The sequence below is a fragment of the Balaenoptera physalus genome (genome assembly GCF_965194825.1).
Source record: "Balaenoptera physalus genome assembly, chromosome: 7".
Lineage (NCBI taxonomy): Eukaryota > Metazoa > Chordata > Mammalia > Artiodactyla > Balaenopteridae > Balaenoptera > Balaenoptera physalus.
Genome location: NC_138886.1, coordinates 10,608,275 through 10,625,362, shown reverse-complemented (window position 1 = coordinate 10,625,362; position 17,088 = coordinate 10,608,275).

Below are 17,088 nucleotides of genomic sequence, written 5' to 3'. Positions count from 1 at the left end.
TTGTGAATATACTAAAAGCCAGCGAATTGTACGCTTTAAAAGGATGAATGTTATAGTATGTGAATAATGCTTCAGTAAAACAGATTTTGACAGGGAGAAATTGACAAATCCAAAGCAATGATTAGGAAGCCAGTGACACAATAGAGAATCTATTCCCCCAGGGATCCAGAGGACTATTGGAGGGGGCATTTCCCTCAGTGCGTGGAAAGAGGAGCTGAAATTAGTTGACTGTTGAAGGGTTCCTGGACAACTTGGGGACGGCTGGGGCTGACACGTGGCTTCCGAATACACAGATGTGTACCTGCTTCTCCTGCTTCTTTTTACATTACTCTGAGTTCAAGTTCCAATAGCCTCTTGAGTTAGAGGCTACTCCCTTTAACAGGCTTTAGTGGCACCAAAGGATAAAGCTCTAGCCCCCCCACATCGACTCCACCAGCCCCCACTCCCACCCTAGGAAGCCCACATTCCAGGTAAAAACAATGTGCTCAATCTCGTTACGTAATCACTGTGGGATAAACCCTTCCCCCTTCACTTCCAACTAGATCGACACCCCTGAAAACCCAACTCAAAATCACTTCAACAACATGGGGACTTGTTTTCCTTGCATAACAAGAAGTCCTGGGCATGGCAGTCCAGGATTGTTTATTCAAAGGCTCAGTGACATCAGCAAGGACCCAGATTCTTGTCTTTTTTGCTTGGCTGCCCTCTCATCTTGTCTCATCCTCAAGGGTGCAAGATGGCTGCTGCAGTTCTGGATCACATCTTCACCATCAGTGTCCAGAGGCAGAAAAGGGATTGGCTTGGTCCTTCTCAGAAGTTCTTCTGAAGTTCCTTCCCTCCTCATAGTCAGAGCTGGACCACATCGCCTGGCCGTACCCAACTACTGGCAAGGGACTGAGGACCACCGTGATCAGCTTAGACTCATCAGGATTTACCTGAGTAAAGTAGTAACTTAGTGACCGGAGGGGTAGACGCCAGAACAAAACCCAGTCTCTGCAGCGATGGAGGAAGGGGAACAGGCAGCCAGCCATGGTGGCCACATCGGGATTCCTTCCCCACAGGCCTTGCCCTCTGCCTGGCATGCCTTTCTCAATCTCTCCAGGTTTACGCCTCCTCTTCCTTCACATCAGCTGGGCACCTCCTCCAGAAAGCCCTCCCTGTCCTCATTGGCTAGGTCAAAGAACCAGCACCCTCTTTGTAGCTCTGGCCATAGTTGCAACTAATTAATTACGTGTGTCATTATATTTACTTAAAATCTGTCCCACGGAGGCAGCTCCACCCTTTATCCCCAGGACCCAGTCAGAGCCTGGCACAGAGTAGGTACTCAATAAACAGTTACTGGCAAGACAGATATATCAGTATGTTACAAGAAGCAGATGTGTGGTCTGGAAGATGATATCAAGAGTTTTCTCTGAGTGGTGAGATATTTTATTAAAACATAACCCACACAGCAGACTGCTGACATCTTAGGCGTAGCTTGATGACTATACAAATGAATACACTGGTGTAAGTAGCTGGGAGGTGTGATATGGAGTAATTTTATTTTCCCCTCTGTCCTTTTCTGGGTCGTTGAAACCTTTTTCAATCTTACAAGGGGCTGGGTTATTTTTACAAAAACAAAACTTTTATTTATTTATTTTTTTAACAAAGAAAACGTCATTTTCAACTATTCGGATGTGGAAGGAACCCATGGAGTGCTAAGAATTTCTTCTTCTCTTGTTTTATTTTCCCTCCCTCCTTCCCCTGACCTCGAAGCAGGGGCATCCTCTTTGATAACCTCTTCCTATCCTCCAGGGGATAGGTATGAATTTGTTACAAAACCCCAAAGGCTGTGCTGGGCTCAGGAATAAAAGTGAGGCAAAAAGGTAAATTTCCATGAGAAAATTATACAGGTGTTTGTGTTTTACTTTTCTTTTTCTCCAAAAGCAGGAATTTGGGAGATTTGAAACATCTGGCTCTTATAATAAAGAATTGGAATCTATTCTCAAAGAGACGCCCAGATTAATAACTTGTATGTGATGAAGCGTTCATTCACTCATTTGTTCATTCACTCATCTGTTCACTGGTGTCTGCTTCTGTGCCTGGTCCATCCCGAGTGTGGGGAATATAGAGATGGATCAGATCTGGTGCCTGTCCCCAGGGAGATAGACACATTCACCACGATCACTTCAAACTATGATTGGTGCTCTATGATGGGAAGGCACAGTGTAGAGCAGAGGCTATCATCCAAGGGAAGGGGCACTTGAGATGGGTTTTGAAGAATACGTATAAGTTTGCGAGGCAGAGAAGGAGTGGAAAGGCATTCCAGACAGAAGGAGCAGCTGAGCCAAAGTACAGAGGCTGGGAGAGCTGAGCTCATTGAATGCAGTGGTCAAGAGCATGGATGTATAGCCAGACTGCCTGCATTTGAGTCCTGCCTTACCCACCTCTTGCCTGTATGATCTTGAGCAAGCTTTCTACTCTTTCTATGCCTCAGTTTCTTCATCTATTAAGTAGAGACAATGACAGCACCTACCGCACGGGGTTGATGAGGATAAACTCAGATAAACCACCTAAAGAGCTTAGACCATTCCCTAGGCAGGGTAGCCTTTGTAAATTGCTAGCTCCTGGGTTTGGTGCGATGGGTATTGGGCATGGGGGCGGTGAGACTGAGCTGAGACTGGGGAAGCTGGTGGGGGCCAGGGCGAGTTTTCAACAGGAGAATGACATGATCAGATCAGGGTGCCTGCAGTGGGAGGGTGGGCTGGAGGGTAAGTAGAGTCCACACAGTAGTCAGAGCACAGTGGTGTGGCTGGGCCTCGCAGGGGCTGTGAGCACAGGGCAGGTGGAGGATTCAAGACAGTCTGTTGGGGCTGAATTGTGTCCCCTCAAAATTCAGATGTTGAAGTCTTAATTCCCAGTGCCTCAGAAGGTGACTGTATTTGGGGATAGGGCCTTTAAAGGTCATTAGGTAAAATGAGGTCATTAGAATGGGCTCTAACCCAATATCCACTGGTGTCCCCATAAGAAGAGATTAGGACAAGACAAGAACACAGGGGGCACCATGTAACAACACAGGGAGAAGGCAGCTACCTACAAGCCAAGGAGAGAAGCCTCAGAAGGAATCAACCCTGCGACACCTTGATCTCAGACTTCCAGCCTCCAGACAGTGAGAAAATAGATTTCTATTGTTCACACTCCCCAGCCTGAGCTGTCGAGCTGTCATGGCCACCTGAGCAAACAATTGCAGAGTCCAGCCATAGAGTGGAGAGACTTGGGGGATGCCTAGATGTGGGAGCCAAGGGACAGAGAGGACAACCCCTGGATTCCGGCTGACACAAGAGGTGGAAAGAGCTACCATCACTGAGATGAGGTAGGTGTTGGGGAGAAGGAGGAGATGTGGGCCCCGTGCCAGCCTCCACCCCCTCCCATCTCCTGCCTCTTGGGCTCTGAGGACCCTGGCCCCAGGACCTGCAATGGCTCCACCAGTGCTTCAGGCTTGCCAGCTCCATGCCATGGTGACAGATGCTGTCATACCCCACCCCTGTGCAGCCTGGGTGGGGTACTGCCAGCTGGGCATTGCCTCAGTGTAAAGAAGTGGAAGGAAGGGAGGCCCAGCTAAGGCCCAGGCCCAGATAGGGCCAAGGGCACCCATCCTTCCAGGAAAACAGTCTGGTCACCAGGATACGGCTCATCACCTTGCAGATGGCCCAGCCCAAGATGCAGTTTACTTGGGCGCACTGGGTTATTGGGCATCTCTTTCACTCCTGGCGATAATAAGAGCACCTGCTACCCAGGTATTGCATGTCTCCCCAGGCTCAGAGGGGTGAAGTGACTTGTCTGGGGACACACAGATGGTGGGATAGGCTTGTCTCACACTGGAGCCCGTGCTCTTAACTGTTCTGATGGTACATTTCATTAAGTTTTCTCTCAAAGGGGGCTTGGGCGATCAACATTGGACTTTGTTAGTAACTTCTAGAGAGCATGGAGATCACATAAAGAGAAGTCATCTCTGAACATGTGTTTCTGAATTTTATGTTTAAGAATATTTTTTAAGGAGGTTGCAAGGCTCATCTGCTAAAAATATTTAAGTGTAAGAACTTGGAAGCCCTTGGAGGGAGGGAATAGTAATTACTGCAAAGCTCTCAGTCGGCATGAATGCCTGCCAATTCCCAGGCCATCTGGGGAGTCCAGGCCCTGCCCCAGACCGGCCCTTGGGGAGTCCCCCACCCCGTTAGAGGCCCCGGCCAAAGCCACTTCCTTGGACTCGGCTGAGCTCTGAGCCTGCCTGGGAGTTAGCCTGCTTCCGAGCTGCGGTTTTTGCCCTGATGTGCTAGGAGCCATCCCATGGTCTGAGGTCTGGCTTTGGATGATTCCTTGCCTCCCAGGGGAGGCTAAGGGAGAACCGGGGCCTGCATGCAGTAGGTCCTGGGTTCAAATCCCATCTCTACCTCCTAAAAGTCCACAAGACTTGAGTGTGGGCTGTGGAGCCAGACCGTGGATTAGAACCCAGTCTCGACCACTTCCCAGCCATGTGGCCATGGGCAACTCATTTGCCTGTGCACTTTAATTTCCTTACCTCTCACATGAGGATTAGAATGGTTCTGACCTCACAGGCTGTGGAGAGCATTAAATGACACAGTATGTATAAAGCCCTTGGAACAGTGTCTGACACAGACTAAGTGCCCAGTAAATGTGGGATATTACTGTTACTGTGTCTTTGAACAGTGCCCTGTCACCTCCCTGAGCCTCAGTTTCCCCACCTGTAAAATGGGAATAATACTAGACCCTACCTCAGTGCACTGATGAGCAGATTAGATGAGATGATGCAAGGAAAACAGTTAGCACAGTACCTGGCAATTAGTGAATGTTCAACGAATTGTTAGCAATTATATTTATTATCTCAAAGCCCTTCTGGGAGGCTCACACTCTGGAAAAGTTGCCTGAGAAAGTTTAAGGATTAAATTAGTGAGAAGAGAGGCAAAGCCATACCATTTAATAGTTTCTAGAGCAAGGGTGGCCAGCAGCCCCGGGGCACTGTGAACGCCTTGGTGAGTGGCACGGGATGGGCACAGGACACGGAACCATGGAGGGGCTGGAAAGCATCTTGTTTGGATGCTGAGGCTGGAAGCTGGCAGCAGGGAATTCTGGGAGTGGAATGGGCTGGAAGGATGTTGGTTGTAAGCCTGAGGGACTGCACTAGGGGGGCAGACTGCCAAGGCCAAGGGTGGGGTGGGGTGTGGCAGCCTGGAATCTGAGCCTGTGGGTGGGAGGGGGCATGGTTCCAATCTGGCCACAAGCTCAGGCAGGTCCCTGCCCCTCTGAGCTGCACTTCCTCATCTGTTAAGTGGGGCCAGTGATGCACTGAATGACTCAAGGCACACTTGTGTGCTCCATTGCACGCTCATGGTAGGGACTCAATTACAGGGTTGTCAATACAACCTGGAAGCCTGGTCAGGTGTGGGGAGAAGCTAGTGACTGATCCACCTGACTGCACCTGAGACAGTCCACAGGCAGGTGGCAGAGGGTGCAGGACCCCCGAGCCTGGCGTTACAGTATCTTGGGCTTCCCTCCGTTGCTCCCTTGGCAGGCTGAGACCTGGATGGTTTCCCTCGGGTTCTAAATGGGGAAGCAGATTTCCCAGCCTAGTTGTGGGACTGGTCCTGATGCCAGTGGGCACTGGAGAGGGGCCCTGTGGGTGAGGCTGTCCTCCAAGTGCCTTTTGTACACTCCCCACGCCCTGCAAACTACTTCCTGAGACTCGCCCAGGGCCCTTTCTCCCCCCAGCTGGTCAGGATCATCACCTTCCTCCCTAGGGCCTAAGCTGTGGGTCTCTCTGTGCTGGGAGTTCTGCCTGTAGCCTCACTCCCCTCCCAGCTCTGAGACCATGACCTCCAGTCACAGGAGCCCTGTTGGGGCTTGGCACACGGTCAGACTCTGTCCTCTGGGGGGATGCATTCTGTAGACTTTTATTAATAACAACAATAGTTTTGCACTTTCTGTGTGCCACGCACTGAACTAAGCTCTCGCCTGCATTGAGAAGGAACAATGGGGGCTTCCCTGGTGGCGCAGTGGTTAAGAATCCGCCTGCCAATGCAGGAGACACAGTTTCAAGCCCTGGTCAGGGAAAATCCCACATGCTGCAGAACAACTAAACCTGTGCGCCACAACTACTGAGCCTGCGCTCTAGAGCCTGCGAGCCACAACTGCTGAAGCCTGAGCGCCTAGCCCGTGCTCCGCAACGAGAAGCCACCGCAATGAGAAGCCCGCGCACCGCAACGAAGAGTAGCCCCCGCTCGCCGCAACTAGAGAAAGCCCATGCATGGCAACAAAGACCCAAAGCAGCCAAAAATTAATTAATTATTTAAAAAAGAAAATGAACAATGACCCTGTGAGGTGGGCTCCATGATCCCATTCCTAGGCTCAGAGCCATCCCGTATCTCACCCAGCATCACGCAGTGGTGGGTCCAACCAGGGCAGACTGATACTGGCTGTTCCTTATGCAGGAACCACCCTGTCTTTGTGGAAAGAGCACTGGTTTAGGTGTCTATAGGCCTGAGCTCTGCCTCAGGTGACCTTGGACAGCTTTCCAACAGCTGAGATGAGCCCTGCCCTGCCTCCCCTAGATGGGATCATGGATAACAAATATTACCCCCTGTATCAGTCATGGTTCTTCAGAGAAACAGAACCAATAGGATAAACTATATCTATGTCTATGTCTATGCCTATGTCTATATCTATATCTGTGTCTATATCTATATCTATGTCTATATCTGTATCTTTCTAAGGAATTTGTTCATGCAATTGAAATTCGTAGGGCAGGCTGGCAGGCTGGTAACTCAGGTAGAATTTGATGTTGCAGTTTTGAGGCAGAATTTCTTCTCTGGAAACGTTATTTTGCTCTTAAGACCTTCAACTGACTGGAGGAGGAACACCCACGTCATTGAGGGTCATCTTCAGTGACTTAAAGTCAACTAATTGTAGACGTCAGTGTTAACCACATCTACAACACACCTTCAAAGCCATAACTAGATTAGAGTTTGTCTTACAGCCTAGCCAAGTTGACACATAAGACTGACCATCACATCCCCAATTCATATCCAGGGAAACTGAGGTCCAGAGAGGTGAACAAGCAGCCCAGATCCCATAGATACAACTGGGAAAGTGGGAAATGGGATCTTTGTCCACATATATGTCTATGCTAACATCTTTAGGGAGTAGGATTTCAGGTGATTTTTACTTTTTTCTTTATATCTTTCTTACTGTCTAGTATTTTTTTAATTGTACATGGATAACTTTTATAATCACAAAAAAAAGTAAGTAATTTTCACTTTGAAAAAAATGAGATTTTCTGAGACTATATCATCCTAGGTGGATAAAACATTAAAAAAAACAGTTATTAAAAACAGTGACAAGTCTACAACTGATTATCCAAAGACTCAGAAAAAAAGCATAGATAGATGAAACAAATGTAACCAGAGCTTAGCTAATGGTGATTCTAGGTGGAAGATAAATGGATGCTCATTGAATATACTTGGACATTTTCTGTGAGCTTTATTGTTCAAAATAAATACTTGGTTGGGAGGGGGATTTCAAAATAACTGGAGAGCGGGAGTAAGTGTCAACATAAATGGGCCATACAGTCATTACCAACCTAGGTGATGGATATGTGGGGAAAGACTTCAGATTTCAAAAAGTTAAGAGTACGGGCTGTAATTTTTAGGGCAACCACTAAAAGTGCAAACTTTCCAAATGATTAGAAGGAAAAATAGATAATCGGAGTAAGATAAGAAAGGAGAGAAAGAGGAAATGTATAACAAACAAGAAAAATAGAAAGCACAAAAGAAGAAGGTGGATTTAAATACCCAGGTAACCCGGAAATTACATTAAGTGTGAATGGACTAGATGATCCAACTAAGAGTCACCTCTGAAAACAAAGGATATAGCAAGGCCAAAAATAAAGATACACCATGAAAATAACAACCAAAAGAAAACCGGCGTAGCTATATCAATAGCAGACAAAACACACTTGAAGGCCAAAATCACTACTAGAAATAATGACATTTTATAATGACAAGAGGTTTGATTTGTCCATAAAATTAGCAATTTAAAAACTATATGGGGCTTCCCTGGTGGCGCAGTGGTTGAGAATCTGCCTGCCAATGCAGGGGACACGGGTTCGAGCCCTGGTCTGGGAAGATCCCACATGCCGCGGGGCGACTGGGCCCGTGAGCCACAATTGCTGAGCCTGCGCGTCTGGAGCCTGTGCTCCGCAACAAGAGAGGCCAATAGTGAAAGGCCCGCGCACCGCGATGAAGAGTGGCCCCCACTTGCCACAACTAGAGAAAGCCCTCGCACAGAAACGAAGACCCAACACAGTCATAAATAAATAAATAAATAAATAATAAAAAAATAAAATTTAAAAAAAAAAAAAAAAAAAAACTATATGCACCTAATAAAGTAACTTCAAAATATATAACACAAGTAGTAGAAGAAATACAAGGAGAGACAAGACAAACTTCACAGTCATAACGGGAGATTGTAACATATTTTCCTCAGTAATTTATAGAAAAGGCAGGGAAAAAAAAATCGGTGAGAATCTGGAAGATTGAACAAGATTAAGAAACCTGATCTAATGGATCCATCTGGATCGCAGCAGTCACACTTCCAGAAGGCACTGCCTTTGCACGGTCAATGCAACATCTGCAAACAAATGACCACATACTGGGCCACAAAGCGAGGGACTGAAATCATTCTGAGCATGCATTCAACCTAGAAATCAATTACATAAAGGATAACTAGAAAATCCCCACACATCGGGAAATTACGAAACACACTTCAAACATAAAATCATTAGGAAAACCTTAAAAATGGGCAAAGGTAGGGAGACCCACTCGGGGCCTGGGGGAGGGGAACCTGCCTAGGAACCTCATCAGTTTTGTTTGTGGGGACAATGGGGTGTGTGGCCATCTGGCCCCATTATTCCTGAGTGGTTTTTCAAAGCCAGCACTTATTGAGCACCTAGTGTGGGCCAGGTCTGTGTGCTCTCTCCTGATTTCTCACCAGGAACTTCTGTGGCAGGTCCCCATTCCATAGAGGACCAAGCTGAAGCTTGAAGAGGTCAAGTGACTCACCCAAAGTCACTCAGCTATAAAGCAGCCCAGGGTTGTCAGATCCCATGATTGTAATTACCTGTGAGGCTGGTAGGATATACTCCTGTTTTTCAGGTGAGGAAACTGAGGCTTATGGCATAAAGCCAGTAAGTGATAGGATTTGAACTGGGGATTTGAGCCCCGGTCTAACTGGGTGTTAAGCCTTTACAGAGTGGGAAACTGAGGGAGGGCCGCTGGGACTTGCATGGGAATGCACGGCTGGGGGTGACTGGAGGCTGGGATTCAGGCCTGAGCTTCTGGAAAGGGAAACAAGTCTGAGAGGAAATGACCGCAAATGCCTCCCACCCGGACCCAGACAGGAAGGGAAGGACAATGCCCCAGACAGACTGAAGGAGAGGGCTTCTCACCCTCTAGCCCCGGGGCTGACAGGATTCCATTATCGTGAGGTCTCAGGGGCGGGGGCAGCTGAGCAAACAGCAGTCCTCTGGCAAGACACAAAATGGCCATTGAGGAAGGTTGGGGCCTTGGGGGAGCAGGCTGGGGCGGGGCGCGGCTGCTGTGACCAGCCCCCAGGTGGAGGAGGGAAGTGCTGCCTGCAGGGCATCCCAGCCGCCAACCCTCTCAACGTATTGATGAGGAAGCCAAGACACTGGCCTGGGATCACACTGAAGGTCAGCCCCCAGCACTCTGGCCGTGGGGTGAAGGACTCAGTGGCCCCCTGTGGGCGCCAGTGCGCTGTTCCCGGCATGAGCAGGTGAGCCCAGGAAGCCACAAGTTGCCTATAGTTAATCCTGGAGCTCCAGCTCCCGGTGGCCAAGAGCAGACCTAGCCCAGAGAGGCCCGACAAGGAGCCCAAGGTCACACAGCAAGTGGAGGCTGCTAGTCTCTCCCTGCCCTGCCAGAGCTCCTCTTGCTTTCTGGCCAGAGCTCCATTTCCCACTCCACCCCTGTCTCCCAACCCCCATGTACCAGCTGTCTTCTCAGAGGGCAGCACAAGGCTGGTCAGATTTCCACAGGGCATGTGGTTGCCAGGTGTGGCTGAGACAGTTGGCAGGGCAGGTGGGCAGAAGGGGCTGTAGCTGCAGGAAGCTCCAGCTGGGATCGGCTGCTCCACACTTGCTCTGGGCTGCCTGGGGGGCAGGCACTCCGGGGTATGCCAGACCCTGGGTCTGCATCCTGACTCTGCCCCTGAAGCTGGCTGGTAATCCTGGCTTTGAGTCTCTTCCTCTCCCTGGCCCTCGAGTTCCCCATGTGCACACGTACTCACCCTATGTGATGAAGTAACACGGTAGCGTGGTGCCTGCTGGCATTGTGATGACTGGGTTATTATTATTATAATTACCTCCTGGTGGCCTGAGGAGGAAAGGTCTGTGGACCATGTGACTCCCAGAGTTCAGGAGGCCTGTGGGCCATGTGACTCCCAGAGTTCAGTCCTTCCTCTCAGGCAGCCAGCACTCGCTTCCTAAAGCCCAGTGTGGTCCACCCCCTTGTCCCTGCTGAATGCCTCTCACTGCTCCCCAAGCGCAGTCCACAAATATTGTGAAATTAGAGTCATTCTGGGTGGAGTGGGGCCAGGGGCCCAGAATTCCATCCCTGGGTCTCCTCCTCCCGACCTTTCACCCCCTGAAGGAGTTCTGAGGCTCCTTCTTGCACCCTCTGGGTTCCATAACATCTACTTTGAGAACCACTGGCCTGGCAATGTGTTCCAAGCCCCTTAGTCTGGCATTCAAGGTGCATTTCCTGCACCTCTCCTCAGCTTCTCACTCCTGTTTCCTGTGGATGTCCCCCCAGTTGCCCAGTGCCCCCCACACCCCATTCCTGCCTCCCAGATCCTCTCCCTGTTTTGCAGCTGGCAGATACCTCCTTAACTCCAGAGGCCTAGAAGCCTACAGTCTCGGCCCAGAAGATGTCCCTCGCTGCCTGAAGGGGGCCAATCCCTCCTCCCTGAGCTTCTTGGGCCCGGCAAAGCTCAGGAGCAGGCTCAGAGGGGTTGAGGGGCAGGATTCAGCAAGAGCCAGAGGGAGGGATCTAGGTGAGAGGAAGGCAATGCGGGTGGAGGACAGAAACAAAGAAGGAAGGAAGGAAAGGGGAGAGGAAGAGGAGGGGAGCATGCCCCATCCCCCTTCCTGCCCTGAAGCGAAGCCCATTGTTCCCAGCTCCAGTGGAGAGGAGGATTCCAGGACCCTCATTTTAGGGCCCAAGGTGGGCCACCAGCCCAGGAGACCAGGGGACAGAGGATAGGAGCCACCACCCATCCTGAGGCCCTTGCCCTTCATTCCTCTGGGTAAAGCATCAGGCCAGATCTCACTGGTAGACTCAAAGAGGTAGGACAGGGTTTAGTATAACTCAGTGAGCAGAACCGTGGCCATGGCTGTCCTGCCGAGGCTGTTGGGCCGACCCGCCTGGGTGCTGCATGTTCCACCTCTCAGGGCTCCACTCCCAGATGATCTGCCTTCCTGAGCTACTTCCCAGGGTAGGGTCATGTCCCCCCAAAACCCCAGGAGGTGGAAATAGGTCCACTAGATGCTGACCTTGGTCTGCTACCTTCACAGATGCCCCAGAGCCTGAGCCAGCCTCACCCTTTTCTCCAACTCTTCTCCCCCAGAGCCAGGATAGACACAGGGAGACCAAGGAGCTGGGCACCAACTTCATCTGGATCCTCGCTATGCAGGGCCCAGAGGAGGCTGAACCCTGCTGGGTTAGGGATGGGCATCCAGGAGGACTTGGGCAAGTATCTCAAAGCCTCACCATTAATTTGGTCCTGAGCAAACAAATCCTGCATGCCTTTTCCCTGGGCATCCATGCAAGCACCTGGTGCTTCAACATCTACTGAGCCCTTAGTTTAGGCCTGACCCATGCTAGTCTCAGGAGCCCCCCAGAGCTGGCCCTGGCACCGTGGAGAGGGCAGTGGGGCCAGGGGAAACAGCTCAAATGGCCTCTGACTTCAGATAGCTTGGGCTTGAGTTCCAGCTCTGTCTCCTTCTCATGCTAAGGCCAAGGCCTAGGGCAAAAAAAACACAACCCTATTTCCCCATCTGTGAAATGGAGGTGAGGCTTCCCAGCAGATAGGGTCATTGTAAAAAACTCACATGAAATGAGGGCTGTGAAAGGAAAACCAAAGCTGTACTGATGGAGAGTATATATGATATATATAATGTAGCCATTGATTTATTCATTCACCTATTCATTCATTCGAAAAGCATCTCCAGGACCTCCTCTGGGCCCATCCTGAGCACAGCTATGAATCATTTGCTTGCAGTCAGTGTGGCTCGGCAGAAGGGCCTGGGGTTCAGGACCCAGGCTTGGCATCCATTCTGGTTCTGCTGTCCACCAACCATGTGATCTTGGGTAAGTTACTTCCCCACTCCAACCCTCGTCTCCTCATCTGCAAAAAATGGGATTGTACCCCATTCTGAAGATTGATTGAGATCAGTCGCCCCAAGTAGGCCATCAAGTGCTGGGAGTTTCATCCCTTCCTCTACCTCTCCCCTGAATTTTGTTGGGTTGGGACTAATTTCTTCTGGATCCAGTGAGAGGGCAGTAAGTGGGGTTTGACCCCAGGCTGCAATCTGGGGAGACAGAGGGGGTGATTGAGGCTTGAAGGGGCACAATCATACAAGAAGTTATTGGTAACCACTGAGAAATAAGCAGCTATTTCCTGAGCACCTATTACATGCAAGGTCCCAGGCCAGGCGCTCTATTTACTTTGCCTCATTTAACTGGGCAACACCTCCCTTCACAGAGCCCCTTGGACCAAGCATCACTGTCTCCACTTTACAGAGGGAAAACAGGGCTCAAAGGAGAAGTCACTAGAAGGACACCCACCCCCAAACTGTTCACAGCCATTCCCTTTAAGGAGTGAGGTTGGAGGCAGTAGGTAGTGAGCGGACACTTGTGTTATTTTTTAGCGATATATATATATGTATATATGGCAGCCGGCATGTAATTTAAAACATTTTTTAAAAATTAAAAACATTGGGCTTCCCTGGTGGCGCGGTGGTTGAGAATCTGCCTGCCAATGCAGGGGACACGGGTTCGAGCCCTGGTCTGGGAAGATCCCACATGCCGCGGAGCAACTGGGCCCGTGAGCCACAACTACTGAGCCTGAGCGTCTGGAGCCTCTGCTCCGCAACAAGAGAGGCCGCGATAGTGAGAGGCCCGCGCACCGCGATGAAGAGTGGCCCCCACTCGCCGCAACTGGAGAAAGCCCTCACACAGAAACGAAGACCCAACACAGCCAAAAATAAACATAATAAATTAATAATAAATAAAAATTTAAAAAAAAAAAAAATTAAAAACATTGGTTTGTGTGCTAGGAATAAAGTTGTATAGAAATGTGACGGGGGGACTTTCCTGGTGGTCCAGTGGTAAAGAATCCGCCTTGTGATGCAGGGGATGCGGGTTCGATCCCTGGTCGGGGAACTAAGATCCCACATGCAGCTGGGCAACTAAGCCCGCGCACCACAGCTATTGAGCTCGCTTGCCTCAAGGAGAGAGCCCATGTACCGCAAACTACAGAGCCCATGTGCCCTGGAGCCTGCACACCACAACTAGAGAAGAGAAAACCTGCACGTCACAACTAGAGAGAAGCCCGCGTGCCGCAACGAAGATCGCGCCTGCCGCAACGAAAGATCTCACTAAGACCAGACACAGCCGAAAAAGAAAAAAAGAAAAAAAAGAAAATAAATAAATATTAAAAAAAAAAAAAATGTGACAGGGCCCAGAAGAGGCACAGAGGAGTGAGACCCAGGTTCAATGCCCTGTGTCAGCTGCAGGACCTGGGCCTGTCCCTTCCATCTTGGCAACAACCCCAGGATCATGGTGGGGCCATGAGCCACCCCAAATTGGCATAATTGAAGGCACAGGCCTCACCCGAAGAATAACAGTGGCAGCAACACTGGGGGCTTGGGACAATGAGTGACTCTCCTGTCCTCAGGCTAGTCTTTAACATTGTTGTGTCCGGGATGTTTTAAGAATTAAAAAAAATTAAAGAAATGAAATAGCATAAAAGTCCTCTCTGGCTGGGCTGTGGCCCAGACTCCACAAGCTGCATGGGCCTGTCACAGAGGCCCTGCCCAGCTGTACACCTGGCCCACCACATTCCGTCTTCATCTGGACCTGGCATCAGGAGGGTGGTGTGTTCGAGAACTCCATGGTGCTCGTCCCAGGGCCTCAGAGGTTTCTCCGTCTCTGTAAGAGTCACTGGAACATGGGAGAGGCCCAAGGGGCCTGTGGGCAAGAGTCGCTGAACACAAGAGCTTGGAGCACAGGCATGGGGCCTCAGCCCACGCTGGTGACAGGGAGTGGTGGTCAGGCCCCCTGAGCGTCTCAGGTTCCTTCTGGCACCTGGGTCACTTTGCTACCCAAACAGGAAAAAAATCTTAGAAAAAAACACACTAAAAATATAACAAGGTAAATAAAACCAAGTCTCTAGATCTAGCAAATTGTACCCCAAGAGAGCCCGAGTGGAAGGTGTAACTGACACTACAGAGGCCAGAAGCCAGGAGACAAGAAAGCACCATCATCCCACTTTTTTAGAAAGGATGAGTCCCCCAGTCATGGACCAGCTAGCCCATTATTAATTGCCAAGAAATTCTGGACGGATCATTTGGTAATGATTTGAGAGCGCTCAGAAAAGGAAGTGGTGATCAGAAATGCCAAAAAGGGTCACTGGGAATTAAATCAAATTGCTCTTGCCTCTCTGCTTTAATAACAGGGCAACTGCACCCAATCCAGATATATTAATACCTGGGTTTCTGTAAGACCTGGCAGTTCGTCTATGTATCTTCGGGGCTACAGTGGAAAAATGTGGACTCACGATGTAATAATGCTTTAGTAACAGCTGACCAACCCGGAGCACTTACTACGTGCAGGATACTATTCCAAGCACTTTGCACGTATTAACTCAATCCTCAAAGCAAACCTTACAAGATGAGTATTAATCATCCTCATCGTAAACATGAGGAAAACGAAGCACCGAACAGTTAGGTAACTTGCCCTAGGCCACTGCTGGTAGGTGATGAAGTCAAATTTGAATACAGCTGTCTGGCCCCTGAGCCCACAGGTGCACAGCTGATTTTAAACTGACCTAGAGACCCCCACTGATTAACAGGGGAGGGTGGAGGTGGGGGTGGAAGTCCAGATCTCATCGGGACGGGCAATCAAGATGCTCTGCCCTGGCTGAGGAGTGGGCACCTGACTCCCGCTGGGCCAATCATATGATCTCCAAAGATCTGGAAGTGCCCAGGCTTCACCCTGGATTCTCTGCCCTGTTTCCTGTCCTTCCCTGGCTGGCAGTGTTACAGTCCTTCCCACCTTTGATTTCTTCCCCCTCACCCAGCCCCTTCCCCTATGGTCCCTTTTGGCCATCGATGGTTTCTGCCATTTACAACCAGAGACCCCTGCTTGAGGCAGGAGCTCATAGCTCTCCTCTTGACTCAAATCTACCTCTAAGGCAAGTGGTCCTCCCCTAACCCGACCGTTAGCGATGGGTGTGGATGGGTGCAAAAAAAGTGAGAATCTCCAGTGATAGACCACAGGGCTCTGTCCTTATCCTTGTCCCGTTGATCATCATGTTCGCAATTTGGATTTAGAATACAGAAGGCCTACTCATAAAATTCGCAGCTGCCACAGTGCCAGAATTAATGCTTTGTGCAATGGCAGCCAGACTTACAATGCTTTCAAGACTAGATTGCTGGATGGGATCCAAAGAGATGACATTTAACCAGCATAATGTAAGGTCTTTCGTGTTTCCGAAGAATCCATTGTGCAAGTACCAGATCAGGGAGGGAGGTGACTGGACAGTAGTTCATGGGAAAAAGCTCCCACCGCAAATTCAGTGAGTCACCAGAATAAAGTAGCTGTTGAAAACACAAATGACTCTGGTAATGCAGGCTGCGTTACTAGAGTTGGAGAAAACTGGAGATGACAGTCCCTTTCAACTTGGCACTTGTCAGTCCCTCCAAAGAGCATGTTTCCAGTTCTGGTCTTCATACTTTAGGAGGGAGAGTGACAAATACAGTGCATTCCAATAAGGGTGGCCGAGGTTGTGCGGAAAGGACTGAGACTCAAGGGTGTTGATCACCCTTAGGTGATCCCTGCGTGCAGGGGAGTCCCAGAAAAGATGCCCCAAAGGCAAAACATTAGGGGACCAGCTGTGGAAATTACAGAGATGTTTTGATCAAAGCCCTTGGGGTGGCAAATAACCTAAACCACTGGAGCTTACTCTGCAAAGCAAGGAATTGACTCTAAGGAAACAGGTGTGTTTTAGGACGGCAGCCTCGGGGACTGGAGCTGGGAGCTGGAAAGCTGACAGGAAGCAGGGCATCTGACCCTCCACCTCTCTCTCCTCTCTGCTCTCTTGCTACAAAAGTTTTCTCTGCTTCCTGGGGCACTGTTGGAAACCGCATCCTAGCCCTGGCACCACGTAATCCACCAAACTGCTCAGGCCTGGGGGGTGATGGGGACAAAGAATGGGGGAGAAGGTGAGGAAGCCAGAAGAGGGCAGGAGATGTGGGCAGGGGCCAAACAGGCAGGCCAGTTATTAAAGAATAATCCAACAAACACCTGGGTGCCCACTGTCCAGCTTCAAGCGCAAATATCACCAGGAGCAAGTACTCTTCAAGGCCCCCTGAATCCCCTTCCTGCCTCTCCCCACAGTTAACCCCTCTGGAGGTTTAGGAATTACTCGTTCTTGCTTTTCTTTATCGTTTCAGTACATATGGATGTATACCTGAGAAACGGAAGGTTGCCTTTGGCACATCTTGATTTTTATATGAGGGGGATCATACTTATAGTGTCTTCTGCCATGTTGCTTTTTTGCTGAGCATTTTTTTTTCGGTTGCGCTTCATGGCATGTGGAATGTGGGATCTTAGTTCCCCAACCAGGGATGGAACATGTGCCCCCCACAGTGTAAGCTTGGAGTCTTAACCACTGGACCGCCGGGAAGTCCCTTTTGCTGAGCATTTTGTCAGATGTTTGCATTTTGATATGCAG